We start from the raw sequence: 15,136 nt of genomic DNA on the forward strand, positions 1-15,136 counted from the left end.
TTCCTTCCGACTTGCCACGCACCTTCCTCTTCCCCAGCTCTGTTCCTCTCTACAGCCCCGGTGAAGGTGTTTTGGAAGCCCCTTTCAACGGATCCTTTATTGAGTCTCGGACTTCAAAAACTTCTTGGACTGACAACATCCCTTCTGGTTGGCAACCGGGTGGGGGTTGAAGTGCTGATCGACACATCGGTGTTGCTTCTGTGACCGCAGAAGCAAGGGGGGAACTAGGCGTAGCTAGAAACCGGTCCTCACAGGGGTCTTACAGGAAACATCCAGGTTTCTCGAAGGTCAGCAGATCCTCACACTAGTTAATTAAAGCAGCTACTCCCGCCAGCGAAAGCTTTCCGGCTGGGCTGAACTGTTTACAGCTAGCTCACATGCACAAAGGGGAGGAAGGTTTGAATCTTTCAAATTCGGAAGGTGCTTTCATTCTGCAGACTCTGGGGAGCAGGCATCTCAAGGCAGAAGATACTGTAAAGCAGTTGGGGTGAATTTTGCTCCCTGTTTTTGCCTCTCCCTTGATGACCACCCTGCCTGTCAGCTCTGCCCCTCTGCCCTCCTGCCGGGACCTCCAGCTCTCGCTGCCCCTGTCCCTGTCTGCCCTGGTCAGGTGGCAGCGAGATCCTTCTAGCTGATCTCTCAGCCTCCGGTTTTCATCCCCTCCTTCCCTGCATTAGTAAGTTCAAGCCCTGCGCATGGTGTTCTCCCTGCCCCCTCTGGGTTTCTGTCCACCCTGTGTCCTTCCGTGAGCCTGATAGGCAAGCCACAGCGAACAGATGCAAACGACCCCTGGGTGATGTCCTCCCATCCCTTCAGCCAGGCTACCCCTTCCCTCTTCCTCCCCTAAGGAAACTCCATCCATTGTCTATGGCTCAAATGCACCTCGCGCACTCCCTGGTAAGAGGGAATTGTTCCTCACTCCTCTTACACCAGCACGGAAGCACACATTTGTTCTCCTTTGTGTCACAGTAGTTTGTATGGCTTTTATTCCCATCCAGTTGAAAGTCTTCAAGGTCTGGTTTGTGTCTTATTCATCTCTGGAACCTCACAGTACCTAGGAGAGTTCTTGGGATAAACCCGGTGTTGAAAAGTCTTTGTTGAATTGAGAAGCGCAGGCCCACCTTCCTGATGAGCTAGAAAGCTACGAGCTGGGCAGGTGCCGCAGACTAGCGCTTCTAAAGATGCGAAGGGCAGGGCAGACCGACGTCTTGCTGTAAGAAAGGTTTCCTTTTAGGACTCAGCACTTCAGCACCGCAGGGGTGGGAGTGGGGGGGGGGGGTCATTGCTGAGTTCCCAGCAGTACTGAGGGCTCACGTGGGCGGGGCCAGGGATGCGCATGACAGAAAGCGGCAAAAGGAAGCCTAGATGCCTTTTTTTTTTTTTTTTGAACTTTAGGAGCTGATCATTTTTCAATGCCTTTCATCTAAGGCCCCAAAGTGATTCTTTGTCTTACCTCTGAAATAGTTGTGCGTGAACGTCCAGCTGTATAACAAGCACGCATGCACGTTGGTACGTGTATATATGTATGTGCATATACGTGTGTATATGTCTACACGTGCCAGTGTGTTTTCCAAAATCCAGTGTTATTATGGAGCCCATTGCAGAGGAAGCCGGGTCTAGGAGACATGAGCACAGTAACTTGATTAAACCCACCGCTGCAGAGTAGCATGACTCAGACGGCCTGGGCCAAAGAGGCCGTGGGCAGACAGTCGCCAGCTGTGGAGCCCGCTTTCCTCAGTTTATTGGTTTTCCCTGACAGCATGGAATAAAGTTAATCCCTACCAGGGCCTCAAGCGTTGTATTTAGTAAATTTATATTCGAGCCACAAGCACAGATTTGACCTCTGGATGGCCACCTCCGACTGTCATCGGTTTTGCTCCTCTCTCCTCTGGCACAGTGTCTGGACCCTGCATCTCAGATGTCACAACACCTCACTCTCCCTGACCATGTGCACAGAGGAGGAGTGACAGCCACCATCTCCCACTGCCAGGGACAGGGGACAAGTTGAGACTCTGGGCTGACAGAATGAAGGCCGAGCCAGGACAGGTAGGACAGTGGACTTAAAAATGGCCGAGCAACCCCATGTACTTAGAAGTATCCCTATCTGCAGACCAGAGGGGAAGGAACTGGTCCTGGTAATAAAACAAACGTTTCTTGTCCTGTCTCTGTTCAGTTTACTTACATTTTCCCATCAGACTGTTTTAACAGTGCCCTCTACAGGTTATTTCCAAAACTACAGTACCCTGCCGACCTTTCTTCCCTCCATCCTCCTTTTGTTCAGGATTCCTTTTGCGGGATGGGCAGGAAGATCACAAAGCTTTCTTGACATACATAAGCAATATATTGCCGATTTGTAGCTTCTTAAGAGCGTGGAAGTGAGCCAACCCTTTCCACTGGATGGAGGGACTGTAACCCTGGGGGGAGATGTCTTTGTGAAGATCTCACTTCAAATCCTGAACTGGGAAGAGAGGCCCAGAACCATCCTGGACGACATGACACAGGAACCTTGACATGGGCTGTTGAATGAGGAACAGTGCAGCATTTTCTGAACACATTACTTTGCTGACAGCTTTCAGTCTTCTATGAAATGCTCCTTCGTATCCTTCGCATACTGGTTTTTTTCTGGTGCTCTTTTATTGTGGTTATTCTGCACAGATCAGAATTTCATCCTTCTTTAATTCATCTTTTGCACACACACACACACACACACACACACACACACACACACACAATCATCCTGGGCTTATTAGTTTCTTTTACCCCTCTTAAACTCTAAACAAAACCTGCATATGGTTACATTAAACAGGTATTTTCTTACCAGATATTTCCATCAACCCCCCTCCCCCATTCATCTATTTTAGTTCATTCTAAGCCATTATCATGTACCAAATTCAAGAAAATTGTGTTTTTATCTCCTGTTATTAATCACGATCCCTCTGCATGTACTGAGGCAGCACAGAAAAATAGTCAAGCAACAGAGGAGGCCTATATACGAAAGCTATGGAACTGATACACATGTTCCTCACACTGCGACTGGGGTAAGGCTTTGAAAGTTTCTTCTGATGGGCTAGAATTTTGGTTTTTATTCTCTCTCTCCCCACCCCTTAAACAGAAACATAATTGCACAGATTCTTATAATCAATAGACCTGATTTACCCTGCCAGAGAACATACTCCTCAACCTTTTGGGGTGAAAGTGAACTCCTCTGGGGTCCCAGCATCGCACCGCTTGTATAAGCCAATGTCAACCAAGTGGTCCAAGTCCCTATTCAATTCCAACAGTTGAGTTGTATACTCTGAACCCAGTGGTGAGCTCGTTTCATTATTTAGGAACAGACCTAAGGAAAATGAACATCAAACATGGGCTAAGCCAAGGGTCTGTGAACTTTTCTGTAAAGGACGAGGTAAGTAAGTATTTTCAGTTTGTGAGTCATACCGTCTCTGTCGTAGCTACTCAACTCTGCTGTTGTAGCGCAAAAGCAACCACAGACAATAGGAAACACATGGGCATGGCTGTGTTCCAGAAAACTTACTTATAAAAACAGGTGGCAGCCTAGATTTGACTCAGAAGCCCTCGTTTGCCAACCACCAGGCTCAGCTGTTGTAGGACCATTACTGATAGATGCAGGCCGGGCCCCTGCATGACAGTGCCAGCCAAGGGGGTGAGTGGGACCTGAAATTTAAACGGGCTGTGCCTGTCCCCACCTCCTGCCCACAAGGGGCACTTGGAATTCGTACAAGCCTGCTTCTAGGCTGTGTCCAGCCAGAAGGAGCACCTGCCCTCATGTATTAGTTAGGGTCCTCCAGAAAAAGAGAACCAATAAAATGTGTGCAAACAGAAATGGAAGGGCGCCTGGGTGGCGCGGTCAGTTGAGCATCTGACTCTTGATCTTGGCTCACGTTGTGATCTCACGGTTCTGGGTTCAAGCCCCACGTGGGGCTCTGCACTGATGGCACAGAGCTTGCTTGCAATTCTCTCTCCCTCGCTCTCTGCCCCTCCCCCACTCATGCTCACTCTCTCTCTCTCTCTCTCTCTCTCTCAAAATAAATAAACTTTAAAAAATTTTTTAAAGGCAAAAGGAGATTTATTGTAAGTAGCTGACTCACACAGTTATAGAGGTGAGCAAGTCCCAGGGTCTGCAATGTGAGGCAGCAAGCTGGAGACCCAGGGGAGCTGATGTATAGCTCCCAGCCAAGTCCAAAAGCCTAAGAACCAGGAGAGCTGACGTTTCAGTTCCAGTCAGAAGGCTAGCAGGCCTGAGACCCAGGAGGAGCCAATGTTTTGTTTTGAGTTTGAAAGCAGGAAAGACTCCCTCTCACTGATAGGGACACCAGTCTTTCTGTTCTATCAGGCCTGCAGGTGATTGGTTGAGGGCCACCTACTTTGGGGAGGGCCATCTGCTTTACTCAGTTTACTGAGTCAAGTGTTACTCGTCCAGAAACACCCTCCCAGGCCCTCCCAGGGTAATGTTTCTCCAGATTTCTGGGCACTTCATGGCCCAGTCAAGTTGACCCATAAAATTAACCATGATACCTAATTAGCAAAAAATGGTGCTAAATGTGCTCAGTGGTGCTGAGTACTTTGCATTCTTTGGTGGGCTTTATTTTCAAAAGTAGGATCTCACTACGTCTGTTTTAGTATCCATATCACACTTTTTAGACACAAACACTGTGCGAACGGTAAATGAATGGGCGCCATTGTTAGGACCATTTGGCTGCAAGGTGTAGAAACCCATTTGTCCCCCCACATTGATGGAGGGACTACAGAGACTGGAGGGACAGAAAATTAAACACAGCAGGCTATGGGTGTAGGACGCAGGAAGTGTTCACTCTCACAGAATGACACATGCCCCTCCTTATCCTTGCCTGTCTTTATTTCACCATTTTCTCACCCATTTCTATGTACACATGGTCTGCCCCAGCCCTGCCTCCATGCTTCATCTTGGGTATTTGCATCTCTAACCACCCCACTGATCTACTGCTTGTTGCCCCAACCCCAGCTTGGAGGGAGGGGACCTCATTCTCCTGGATTAGGATTGAGGTCAGCCTTTGATCCAGTCGACTTACTGAAATGAACAGAGTCACGTGGCTCAAACATGGCTTCCTTGGCCTGCACCAGGGTACTGGAAGGGGACGGTGCGAACAATTCCAAAGGAGCTGTAGACTGGGCAGGTACCCCAGGCTAGGGGAACTCTGAAGAAAGTGATTCATTTGATTAGGGATTGCTGTGATCTTATTATTTGTGTCCCCCTGCCCCAAATTCATATGTTGAAACCTAACCCCTAAGTTGCTGGTATCAGGAGGTGGGGCCTTTGGGAAGTGATTAGGTCAGGAGAGTGACACCCTCATCAGCCGGACTAGCTCCCTTCCCCCTTCTGCCATGTAAGGTCATAGAGAAAAGATGGCCATCAGTGAACCAGGAAGTGAGCTCTCACCAGACATCAAATCTGCCAGCACCTTGATCTTGGACTTCCCAGTCTCTAGAACCATGTGAAATAAATGTCTGCTGTTTATAGCCACCCAGTTTATTACTAAACTGATATTTTGTTATAGCAGCCTGAAGGGACTAAGACAGGCATCTTGTTAGTGGGTACCACCAAAACCATAGTCCCTTTAAAAAGTTTGTTCTTGTTCAAAAATTGTGATCCAGCCCACCGATCTCCATCTTTAAATATCATAGAATATTTAAAGTAGGAGGAAACAAGGCAGGATTTTTTGGATTTTAACACCAGAATTCTTTTCTCAAATAAGATCTTGTATGGAGCTCCAGTACCTGCAACTGGAAAGGAGAGAGCTGTGGGACAACTGGAGAAAGAAGACAGCCCATCATTTGCTCATTTCCCTCCTCGGCCTCCTGGCTGCCCCAGGGAGGCTGCCGACACTCCTCCAGGGGGCCAGGTGGAAGCTTCCCATGTCACTCTGCACAAAGAAATGAAAACATTTAGGTTAATACCATTTTCTCCCAGCTTCTAGTAGTAGAAGACATCTTTTCCTTTCAAATTCCCCCTCTGTAAATTTCTTTACTGCATATATATTTAGAATGTCTTATAGAGATTAGTAATGTAATTGCAAGGTTTAATATAATATTGGTATTTGACACTCTATTGGACCTAAGCAACCAAGGAAAAGGGAGTAAATAAAAACTGAGTGAAGGAAACTTCACTCACATGTGAATGGAACTGCATGTCAGTTGTGCATATAAACATCTGGATGGAAATTTTTTCAGCTATTTGTGTATTGAAATACATTTACATATAGTGAAATGCATAGCTTTTAAGTGCACCATCCGAGTTGTGTTGACAAATGCATATACTTGGGTAACCCACAGCTCTATCAAAATCGACAAAATTTCTATCACCCAAGAAAATTCTCTCATTCGCTTCCCACACCCCCAAAAGATACCCCCCCACACACACACACACTTGGAAGCAACCCCAAATGTGATGTCTATCACCGTAATCAGTTTTGCTATTCGAACTTCATATAAATGAAATCACATTGTATATGTACTCTTTCGTGTCTGGCTTTTATCTCTTAGCATAACATTTTTGAGATTAGGGGCACCTGGCTGTCTCAGTGAAAAGAGCATGCAACTTGATCTCAGGGTCATGAGTTCGAGCCCCGCGATGGGTGTAGAGATTGCTTAAACATAAAATCTTTTATGAAAAAAATATATATATATTTGGGATTCATCCATGTTGACAAATATGTCAATATTCATTCCTTTTTATGTCTGAGTAGTGTGTTACCTTGTGACTGGATATACCATAGTCTATCCATTCTTCTGTGGATGGACACCTAGAAAGTTTCTGGTATTTGGTTAGGACAACAAAGATGCTGTAAAAATTCTTGTTCAAGGCTTTTTGTGGACATATGTCTTCATTTCTGTTGAATAGTACCTAAGAGTAGACTTGCTGAGTCACAAAGTACGTTCTCTTTTTTTAAATATGAAATTTATTGTCAAATTGGTTTCCATACACCACCCAATGCTCATCCCAACGGGTGCCCTCCTCAATACCCATCACCCACTCTCTCCTCCCTCCCACCCCCCATCAACTCTGTTTGTTCTTAGTTTTTAAGAGTATCTTATGGTTTGGCTCTCTCCCACTCTAACCTCTTTTTTTTTTTTCTTCCTTCCCCTCCCCCATGTGTTTCTGTTAAGTTTCTCAGGATCCACATAAGAGTGAAAACATATGGTATCTGTCTTTCTCTGTATGGCTTATTTCACTTAGCATAACACTCTCCAGTTCCATCCATGTTGCTACAAAGGGCCATATTTCATTCTTTCTCATTGCCACGTAGTACTCCATTGTGTACATAAATCACAATTTCTTTATCCATTCGTCAGTTGATGGACATTTAGGCTCTTTCCATAATTTGGCTATTGTTGAAAGTGCTGCTACGAACATTGGGGTACAAGTGCCTCTATGCATCAGCACTCCTGTATCCCTTGGGTAAATTCCTAGCAGTGCGATTACTGGGTCACAGGGTAGATCCATTTTTAATTTTTTGAAGTATGTTCTCTTTTTAAAAAATCGTCCAAAAAGATGGTGTTACCCTTGTGGTGAGCGTAACACAACATATAGGGAAGTTGAATCACTATGTTGCACACCTGAAACCAATGTAACACTGTGTGTCAACTCAACTCAAATACAAAAAATTAATTAAAAAGTAAAAACCTAAGAGTTTTCCAAAATGGTTGTCCATTTTACACACTCAGTAGCAATGTATGAGTACTCTGATTGTTGCACATCCTTGCCAATCCTGGATACTATCAGCCTTTTCAACTTAGCCATTTAAGTGGATATATGGTAGTATCTCGCTGTAGTTTTAATTTGTATTCCCCTGTAACTAATGATGTTGATTGCCGTCTCAAGTAATTATTGGCCCTTTATCGATCTTTTGTGAAATTTCTGTCTGATTTCTTGGTCTTTAAAAAAATTATGTTGCCTTTTTATTATTAAACTATAGAGGTTCTGGATACAAGTTCTTTATCAGATATATATACCTGGCAAATATTTTCTCCCAACCTATGGTTTGCTTATTTTATTGAGGGTGTCTTTTGATGAGCAGTTTTAAATTTTAAAGTTCAGTTTATAGATATTCTTCTTTTATAGTTATTGCTTTCTGTGTTTTAAGAAATCTTGCTTTTCCCAAAGTCACAAACATATTCTTTTATATTTTCTTCTAGATTTATAGTTTTAACTTACACATTTTTGTCTATAATCCATCTTGAATTACTTTTTATGTATGATATTGAGTTGGACTCAAAGTTCTTTGCTTTTTCCGTATGGATATCCAGTCATTCCAGCACTATTTGTTGAAGACTTTTCCTTTTTCCATTGAAAAAGTTTTGGTGACTTTGTTGAAATTAATTTGACTGTGTTTGTGTGGATGTACATGTAGGCTTTTTGATTTTATTCTGTTATTCTATTTCACTTTTTTTAATGTTTTTTTTTTTTGAAAGAGAGACAGCATGTGAGTGGGGAAGAAGCAGAGAGAGAGAGAGAGAGACAGGGATCTGAAGCAGGCTTCAGGCTCCAAGCTGTCAGCACAGAGCCCAAGGCGGGGCTCGAACCCACAAACTGCGAGATCATGACCTGAGCCGAAGTCGGACACTTAACCAACTGAGCCATTCAGACGCCGCCTCTATTTCACTTTCCTTACGCCAGTTTCATCCTCTTGATTTCTGTGGTTTTCATAATAAATTTAGAAGTCAGGTAGAGTAAGTCCTTCAACTTTGTTCTTTTATTTCTGGAACGTTGTGTCAATTCTGGGTCCTTTTCTGTATAAATTTTAGAATAAGCTTACAAAGCCAATTACATCCTTCTCCTAGAGACAAGAGGATACCTCTTCCTTTTGTTGCTATAAAGCCTGTCTCCTATAGCACCTTCTGGTTCTCTCTGCCTTGGAGCATAGCGCCTTTGTGGCCCAGCATGACATGCAGGGTCCTTCTCCCCCAAGCTGTGAGTCTGTAACTAATAAATTGCCATCTATCTCATTTGTCTGGTGTCAGGCATTGTGTCTTTCAGCCATCTCCTACTATTTACGGGAGGGGATCCCTCCCTTACCAACTGGGTAAATCGGAGACAATTAGAACAATTCTACATTAGTACACATGGCAACGACTTATTCTTTTAGACAGCTGCAAAGAATTTCACAGGACAAATACAAACTAATTTACTGATGCTATTCTCTATTGGTGGACGTTTAGTTTCCAATTTCTGGTATCACAGCAATGCCATAGTGAATTTTCTTGAACATCTAAAGGAGTAAATTCTAAGAAGCTAAAGTATGCACATTTAAATTTTCGATAAACATTACCAGATTTCTGTCCGTAGAATATTTATTGATTTGACTCTCATAGGCCATGTCTGAAAACTTAGTCCTCACAACCTTATCAACCCAGCAGGTTAAACTTGCTGATCTTGGCCAAGATGATGGGTGTGAAAAATGTCAAGTTGCTGTGTTTTAGTTAACTTCTTCTTATTAGAAGAGAGGGTGTCTAGGGGCACCTGTCTGTCTCAGGCAGTAGGGCCTGTGACTCTTGATCTTGGAGTTGTGAGTTTGAGCCCCATGTTGGGTATGGAGATCACGGAAAACAAAATAATAAACTTGAAAAAAAAAAGTGAGGTATCTTTCCATATACTAAAGAGTCATTTGTATTTCTGGTCTTTTTCTTATTGACTTGAGGAAGTTTTTCTATGTAAGTAAATTAGCCCTTTTTCTATAATTAGGAATTAAAAACTGGTCATTTATCATTTGACTTAATTTATAGGACGTTTTGCTGACCAGATTTTTATTTCTTTTTACATTGTCCAAGTTATCTTTTGTGGGTCTGGTTTTGGGGTTATACACAGAGAAGTCTTCTTTCTCTGTAGTTGTTATAAAGAAATTCTCTGGATGTTTTTGTCTGGATTGTAACGGTTTAGTGATTACATTTAAATCTTTGTTTCATCTGGAATCTATACTGATATAATACATAAGATAAAGATAAAGATAAAGATAAAGATAAAGATAAAGATAAAGGGGTGCCTAGGTGGCTCAGTCAGTTAAACATCTGACTCTTGATTTCAGCTCAGGTCATGATCTCACAGTTTGCAGGATGAAGCCCCACGTGGGCTTTGCGCTGACAGCGTGGAGACTGCTTGGGATTCTCTCTCTCCCTCTCTCCCAGTCTCTCCCCTGCTCTCTCTCTCTCTCTCTCTCTCAAAATAAATAAAATAAAACTTTTTTAAAAACCCAAAACTTTTATTTTTTCAGTTGACTACCTATTTGAGAATAACTCATCTTTTCTATACCACCTTTATCAAATAATAAGAGATTGTTTTTGGTATATGATCTGTTCCATGAATCTGTTTCCTCGTATATTGATACAAGAATTATTTTTATTGTTATATATTTTAATTATTATATATTTAAAATGTTTGAATATCTGTTATATTTTGCAATTTTATTCTTTTTCTTATTCTTAATTCTGTTTTCCATATGAACTTTTGGAATCACCTTGTCTACAACTCCATAAAAAAATTCTGTTGCTATATTATTGGGATTATTTGACATTTATTTACTAACTTAAGGAGAATTGAATCTTTAAGATGCTGAGCTTTCCAATCGAAGGACGTGATGCACATTTTATCTCTTTAATGGCCTTTATATCCCTGAAAGGTGCTTTAAATGTTTAGTTTGTATAGATCTTGTGCATTTCTTATACCTTTATTCCTAGATATTTATGTAGTAGTCTTTACCTCCTTTGAGATTTTCTAACTAGTTACAATTTGTTAATATTAAGACCAGTGATTTCTAGATATGAACATCCCCCAGCCATCTAGTTGAATTTTTTAGTATTTATAATAGTTTTCCAGATATGTAGTCATATCTCTAATGATGATTTTACTCATTCATGCTGTCTTTATAGTTCTTATTTCTCTCTCTTGTCTGTTTTGGGTTGGCCTTCAGAGCAACACTAAGTAAAAGACAAAGGGTGTCTTTATCTTATTCTTGACTTTAATTTCTGTGGTTTTCCCACACCAAATATTAACCAAGTCTCCGCTATATTCCAGGCACCAGGATGTAGCAAATCCACCTGTCATTCAAGACTCAGCTCAAATCCACCTTCTTCCAAAGCCCTTTTTGATCATCTCAAGCAGCAATTGTCTTTTTCTCCTCTAAACTTCATCTTTACCTCCCCTATGCCCCTTCCTACTTTTTAACCTGTTTTAGAGTTACTTGTGTCTTCATTATTGTAGTCCTCTAAAATGCTGTAAGCTCAGGGAAGGCAGGGTCTCTGACTAATCATCCAGTCGTGCTCAGAATTCTGGCTCGCACGCAGCAAGTGCTCAACACTGTGCTGCTCAGTTAATTGGTAACTCATTAGTATGAAGATCTGCTCCAATAAACTTTAGATAAACATCTGCTCAAATAAAATGCAGGATTCTCATACAGAGCGCTGAGGCACGAGTAATAAATACAAACCCAGAAGACAAAATACAAACATACACGTGTTCAGCACCAGCCAAACAACCTTCCCTTTCACTTCTTAGGGAGGGAATACAACAGAGAGGAGGTAGCCTCTCTTGCAGCCAGAGAGCTTGGAACTTTTGGAGGTCGGTCAGTTCTCTGAATCTCGACAAAATGATACAAATCATCAAGTCACTTCATGCCTTTTAGGTTGATCCTCAGAATCTTTTTCTCTAAAAAGCCTCTCTCCCTAGGGATCGTAGAGTGACTATTATTTAGTATTACTGCGTATCAGTGTTTAGTCTCTTCATGACATGCAGTTGGTTTTACTCGGTAAGGAATGGCCCCTGGATTTTAAATTCCTGTGTCTAGCGTCTCCACGTATTGTGTTCACTTCACTGTTCCCCTCACACCCGTGATTTACCTACACACCCTTTGCGAGTCCACATGAACGAACACCTTTTATGTGCAGCGGAAGCTGTTTGGGGGCACCTGTTATCAGCCCACTAGCACCTCCCTACCCACGTCCGCAGAGGCCTGAGTGGGGGGGGGGGGGGCAGGGACGTGGGTGTGGGGGCCTGACTCCTCAGGTTACAACCCATAATAGGAAGAAAGTGTATCTCGTCTAAGAACCCGTGATTTGGGTCCTAAAAGGTAGCACAGCAGCTGGCACCTGCGTAGTTCATCAGTTTCTGTTCCATGAATAACTCGCCCATGGGTGAGTGAATGAGTAAGCACGCTCAGGTCTCAACAGGAGCTGGACCATGGACTGACTTGCACTACAGGCTTTTCTAATTTTTCGATATGGTTGAAGCCGGCAGCTTGTGCGTTTGCCCTGGTTTAAGAAAAGCTCCCGCATCCTGGCCCTCGTGCAATATCGTGAAGCTAAGGTTGCTTAGTTGATAAATATGGCTTTATTATTCATTCAGACATTTGAGTGAAAGAGCACACGCACTGAAAGCAACAGCGGCTCCTTTTAAGCTGCGCGCTCTGTTGAAGAGGTTCTTTCTTTCAAGCTCAGGATAAAGCACTGGTGATGGTGGCCACATACCCGGTCCCTCGAATCTCTGGTCATAGCCCGTGGAGGAGAGCCCTCACAGCTGCGGGCCACCCGCATCACCATTTCTGCCACTGGCCAGAGGGTATTGTCAGGACCTCGTTCAAAAACTGGCTTTGTGGTTGGAGACGTGTTCTGGGGACCGTGACCATGGTTGGTCCCGACCTTTCCTTATCATCATCTCTTTCTCCCCCGCTCAACATTGGTATGAACAGATTTGTGGGTACACGCCACGCCGCCTGTGTGGGCCTTTCGGAAGACAACTTCTGTCCTGCTTCCCCATCCTTTCCTCTCCGCCAGCCCTTCCCCACACGTCGGTCATGCAATATTGATGACCTCCGGCCCCTTCTCCGCCCCAGTGTTCCCGAAGCCCTTGTGCACCGCTGAGCGGAGACAGGTGCAGGACCTAGTGGGGGGTCCAAGACTGCTGCTCCAAGGTTACCAGGGCCTCCTGGCTGCCAGAGCGGACCCCTGGCACTGGAGATAAGGCGGGGGTGGTGGCCCAGCCAGTATGAGGGAGGGTTTGTTCCTCTCCTCTGTTCTCTAGGAAGTAAAAGGCTAAACTGTTCATTTTAAGAGACCCCCTGAGTATAAAGTACTGATGTCCGTCTTTCTAGAATGGGCTGATTCCTAGGCTCTTGACCTTTACTCCGACTCATCAGCTGCGCACTCCTCAGAGAGCTTTCCTTTCCTTCTACTTGGTCAGGACAAGAGAGGCTAGGGTGTGTTGTTAGCTTAGTGCTCGGGGACGAGCAGTGCAGGAAACATTCCATTTGTTCCCCCTTCTTATTCAGCCAGGTTTTGACAAGATACAACAGGGTGAATAATTTCCACAGAGTGAGTGCCCTTTCTGAAGATTCTCTGCTGGAGGAGAGAAGCCATCTCCACAGAGAAGCCAGGAGCCACACCGCGGGGACCTGTCTCCCTTCACGTTTGTATGCGTCATTTACGCATATTGAGCTCCGTCCACACGTCCACAGCCAGTCTCTCCTGAGGCTTCCCATGACACAGGCTGCCGCTTCCAGGAGTATTAGCAGGCCGGACCCTTCCAGGGTCCCATTTGACTCTGGCTTCTTCCACCGTAGTCAGATTTCTTATTCGAGGAGTCAGAATTCACAAGGACCGGGGTGATGTTGGCAAAAGACAATCAGATCTCTACTTTCCGGTTCCAAAAAATCGAAACAAGTATTCTTCTTGAAAAAATAAAATAAAATAAAATAAAAAACAACCACACAGGACTCTACTGTGTTCCAGACACCAGGCGACCTTGTCTTCGGATTATTCTACAAAGTAAGGGAGTGATTTGTGTGATCACTCCAGCTAAGGAATGAGGAGAGAAGGGAAGACCATAGTTCTAGCCCTACCCTCTGACAAGGGACAATGCACCTAAAGCTTTCCAAGTGTTGCTCAGAATTGTGTCAAAAACGAACAGTCCTTTGCTTCACAAAATATTTTAATGAAAACAAAAGAGAAACTAAGAGCCTCGTGTACTACTGGTCCTGCCTAGTTCACATCTTCAAAGACCTTTAGTAATCTCCATTGTGTGGCTATGTGATTTTTATCACACAACCTCAGACTCTTACAATTTTTAAATAATTCACCACCAAGAACTCCTGTCAGAACTAAATGCTAATAAGATTTGGTCCGGAAGTCTAGCATGGTACGATCGTTAATGTTTAATGCACTCACATCAAAGTGGGGTAATCCTGCTACTGAAGGTCAAGAAAGGCTTTAAAAAAAATAAATAGGGGAGAAAACATTACAGATATTCTGTTAGTTTTTTCACTCAGATGAATCTAGCATAAACTTATTACAGCCAAGCCCAAGATAGACATTTCCTGGTGATCTGGCAACTCCCCTTGTATCATTATGTGGTCTGTCTCTTTCCTCTTCCTCTTTGCTTCTAATGATGATGATGAAAAGTGTCTCTGGGATATACCGCATCTTCCAAGTGCTCTGTCACTGTCCCTCCAAAAGATTGCTGTTGGGTTTTATAACCATCGCTGATATGCACAACTAATTTACATACAGAATTTGCGTATTGAATTATGGTTTGGTTTTGGAGCTATGGCAATGGAAGGTATCACTTCTGATGGGAGAAGGAAGAATGACTTTCAGCGATGCAGTAGGAAATTGCAAAGAACTCTGCTCTCGGTTCCCTCGCTAAATCAAAAGATTACAAGGGTCAAGATCAATGTCTTCATTTTCTTTAGGCAGTATTCTAAAGAGGCCCCAGCAGAAAACTCCAGCCCTAGGATTTCTGGTGATTGAAAAAAGAAGCAACTGTTCTTGGGTAGCGTGTGATGTCTGTAGAAGTGCACCAGCTCCTGGGGGCAGCCTGGAGTCAGGTTCAGTCTGCTCGTGCTGTGCAAGGATTGCTCCCGCGGAGTTACTGTAGCAGGTATGCGTGCTAGTGTTCATTAATAAGCTTCCACAGAAGCTTATAGATTTCTCGGTTGAAAGAGAAAATATTTTGGGGGGACCCAGCCTCGATTTTCCCTGGCAAATTGTTCCATGGCTTTGAGATAAACGCACCCGTTGAAAACTCTGGAATACATTTTCACGTGGTTCTATTATCACTCATCGTTTCGCCAAGAAACATTAGTGAGGAAAGCTATGA

General features: G+C 43.6%; 1 protein-coding gene across 14 annotated transcripts in view; it reads left to right on the top strand.

The window, feature by feature from the left end:
• Window positions 1-15,136, top strand: part of RGS6 (regulator of G protein signaling 6) — a 606,196-nt gene that overhangs the window by 363,936 nt on the left and 227,124 nt on the right. The gene's annotated exons all lie outside the window — the stretch shown is intronic.

The sequence above is a fragment of the Leopardus geoffroyi genome, chromosome B3 (assembly GCF_018350155.1).
Source record: "Leopardus geoffroyi isolate Oge1 chromosome B3, O.geoffroyi_Oge1_pat1.0, whole genome shotgun sequence".
Lineage (NCBI taxonomy): Eukaryota > Metazoa > Chordata > Mammalia > Carnivora > Felidae > Leopardus > Leopardus geoffroyi.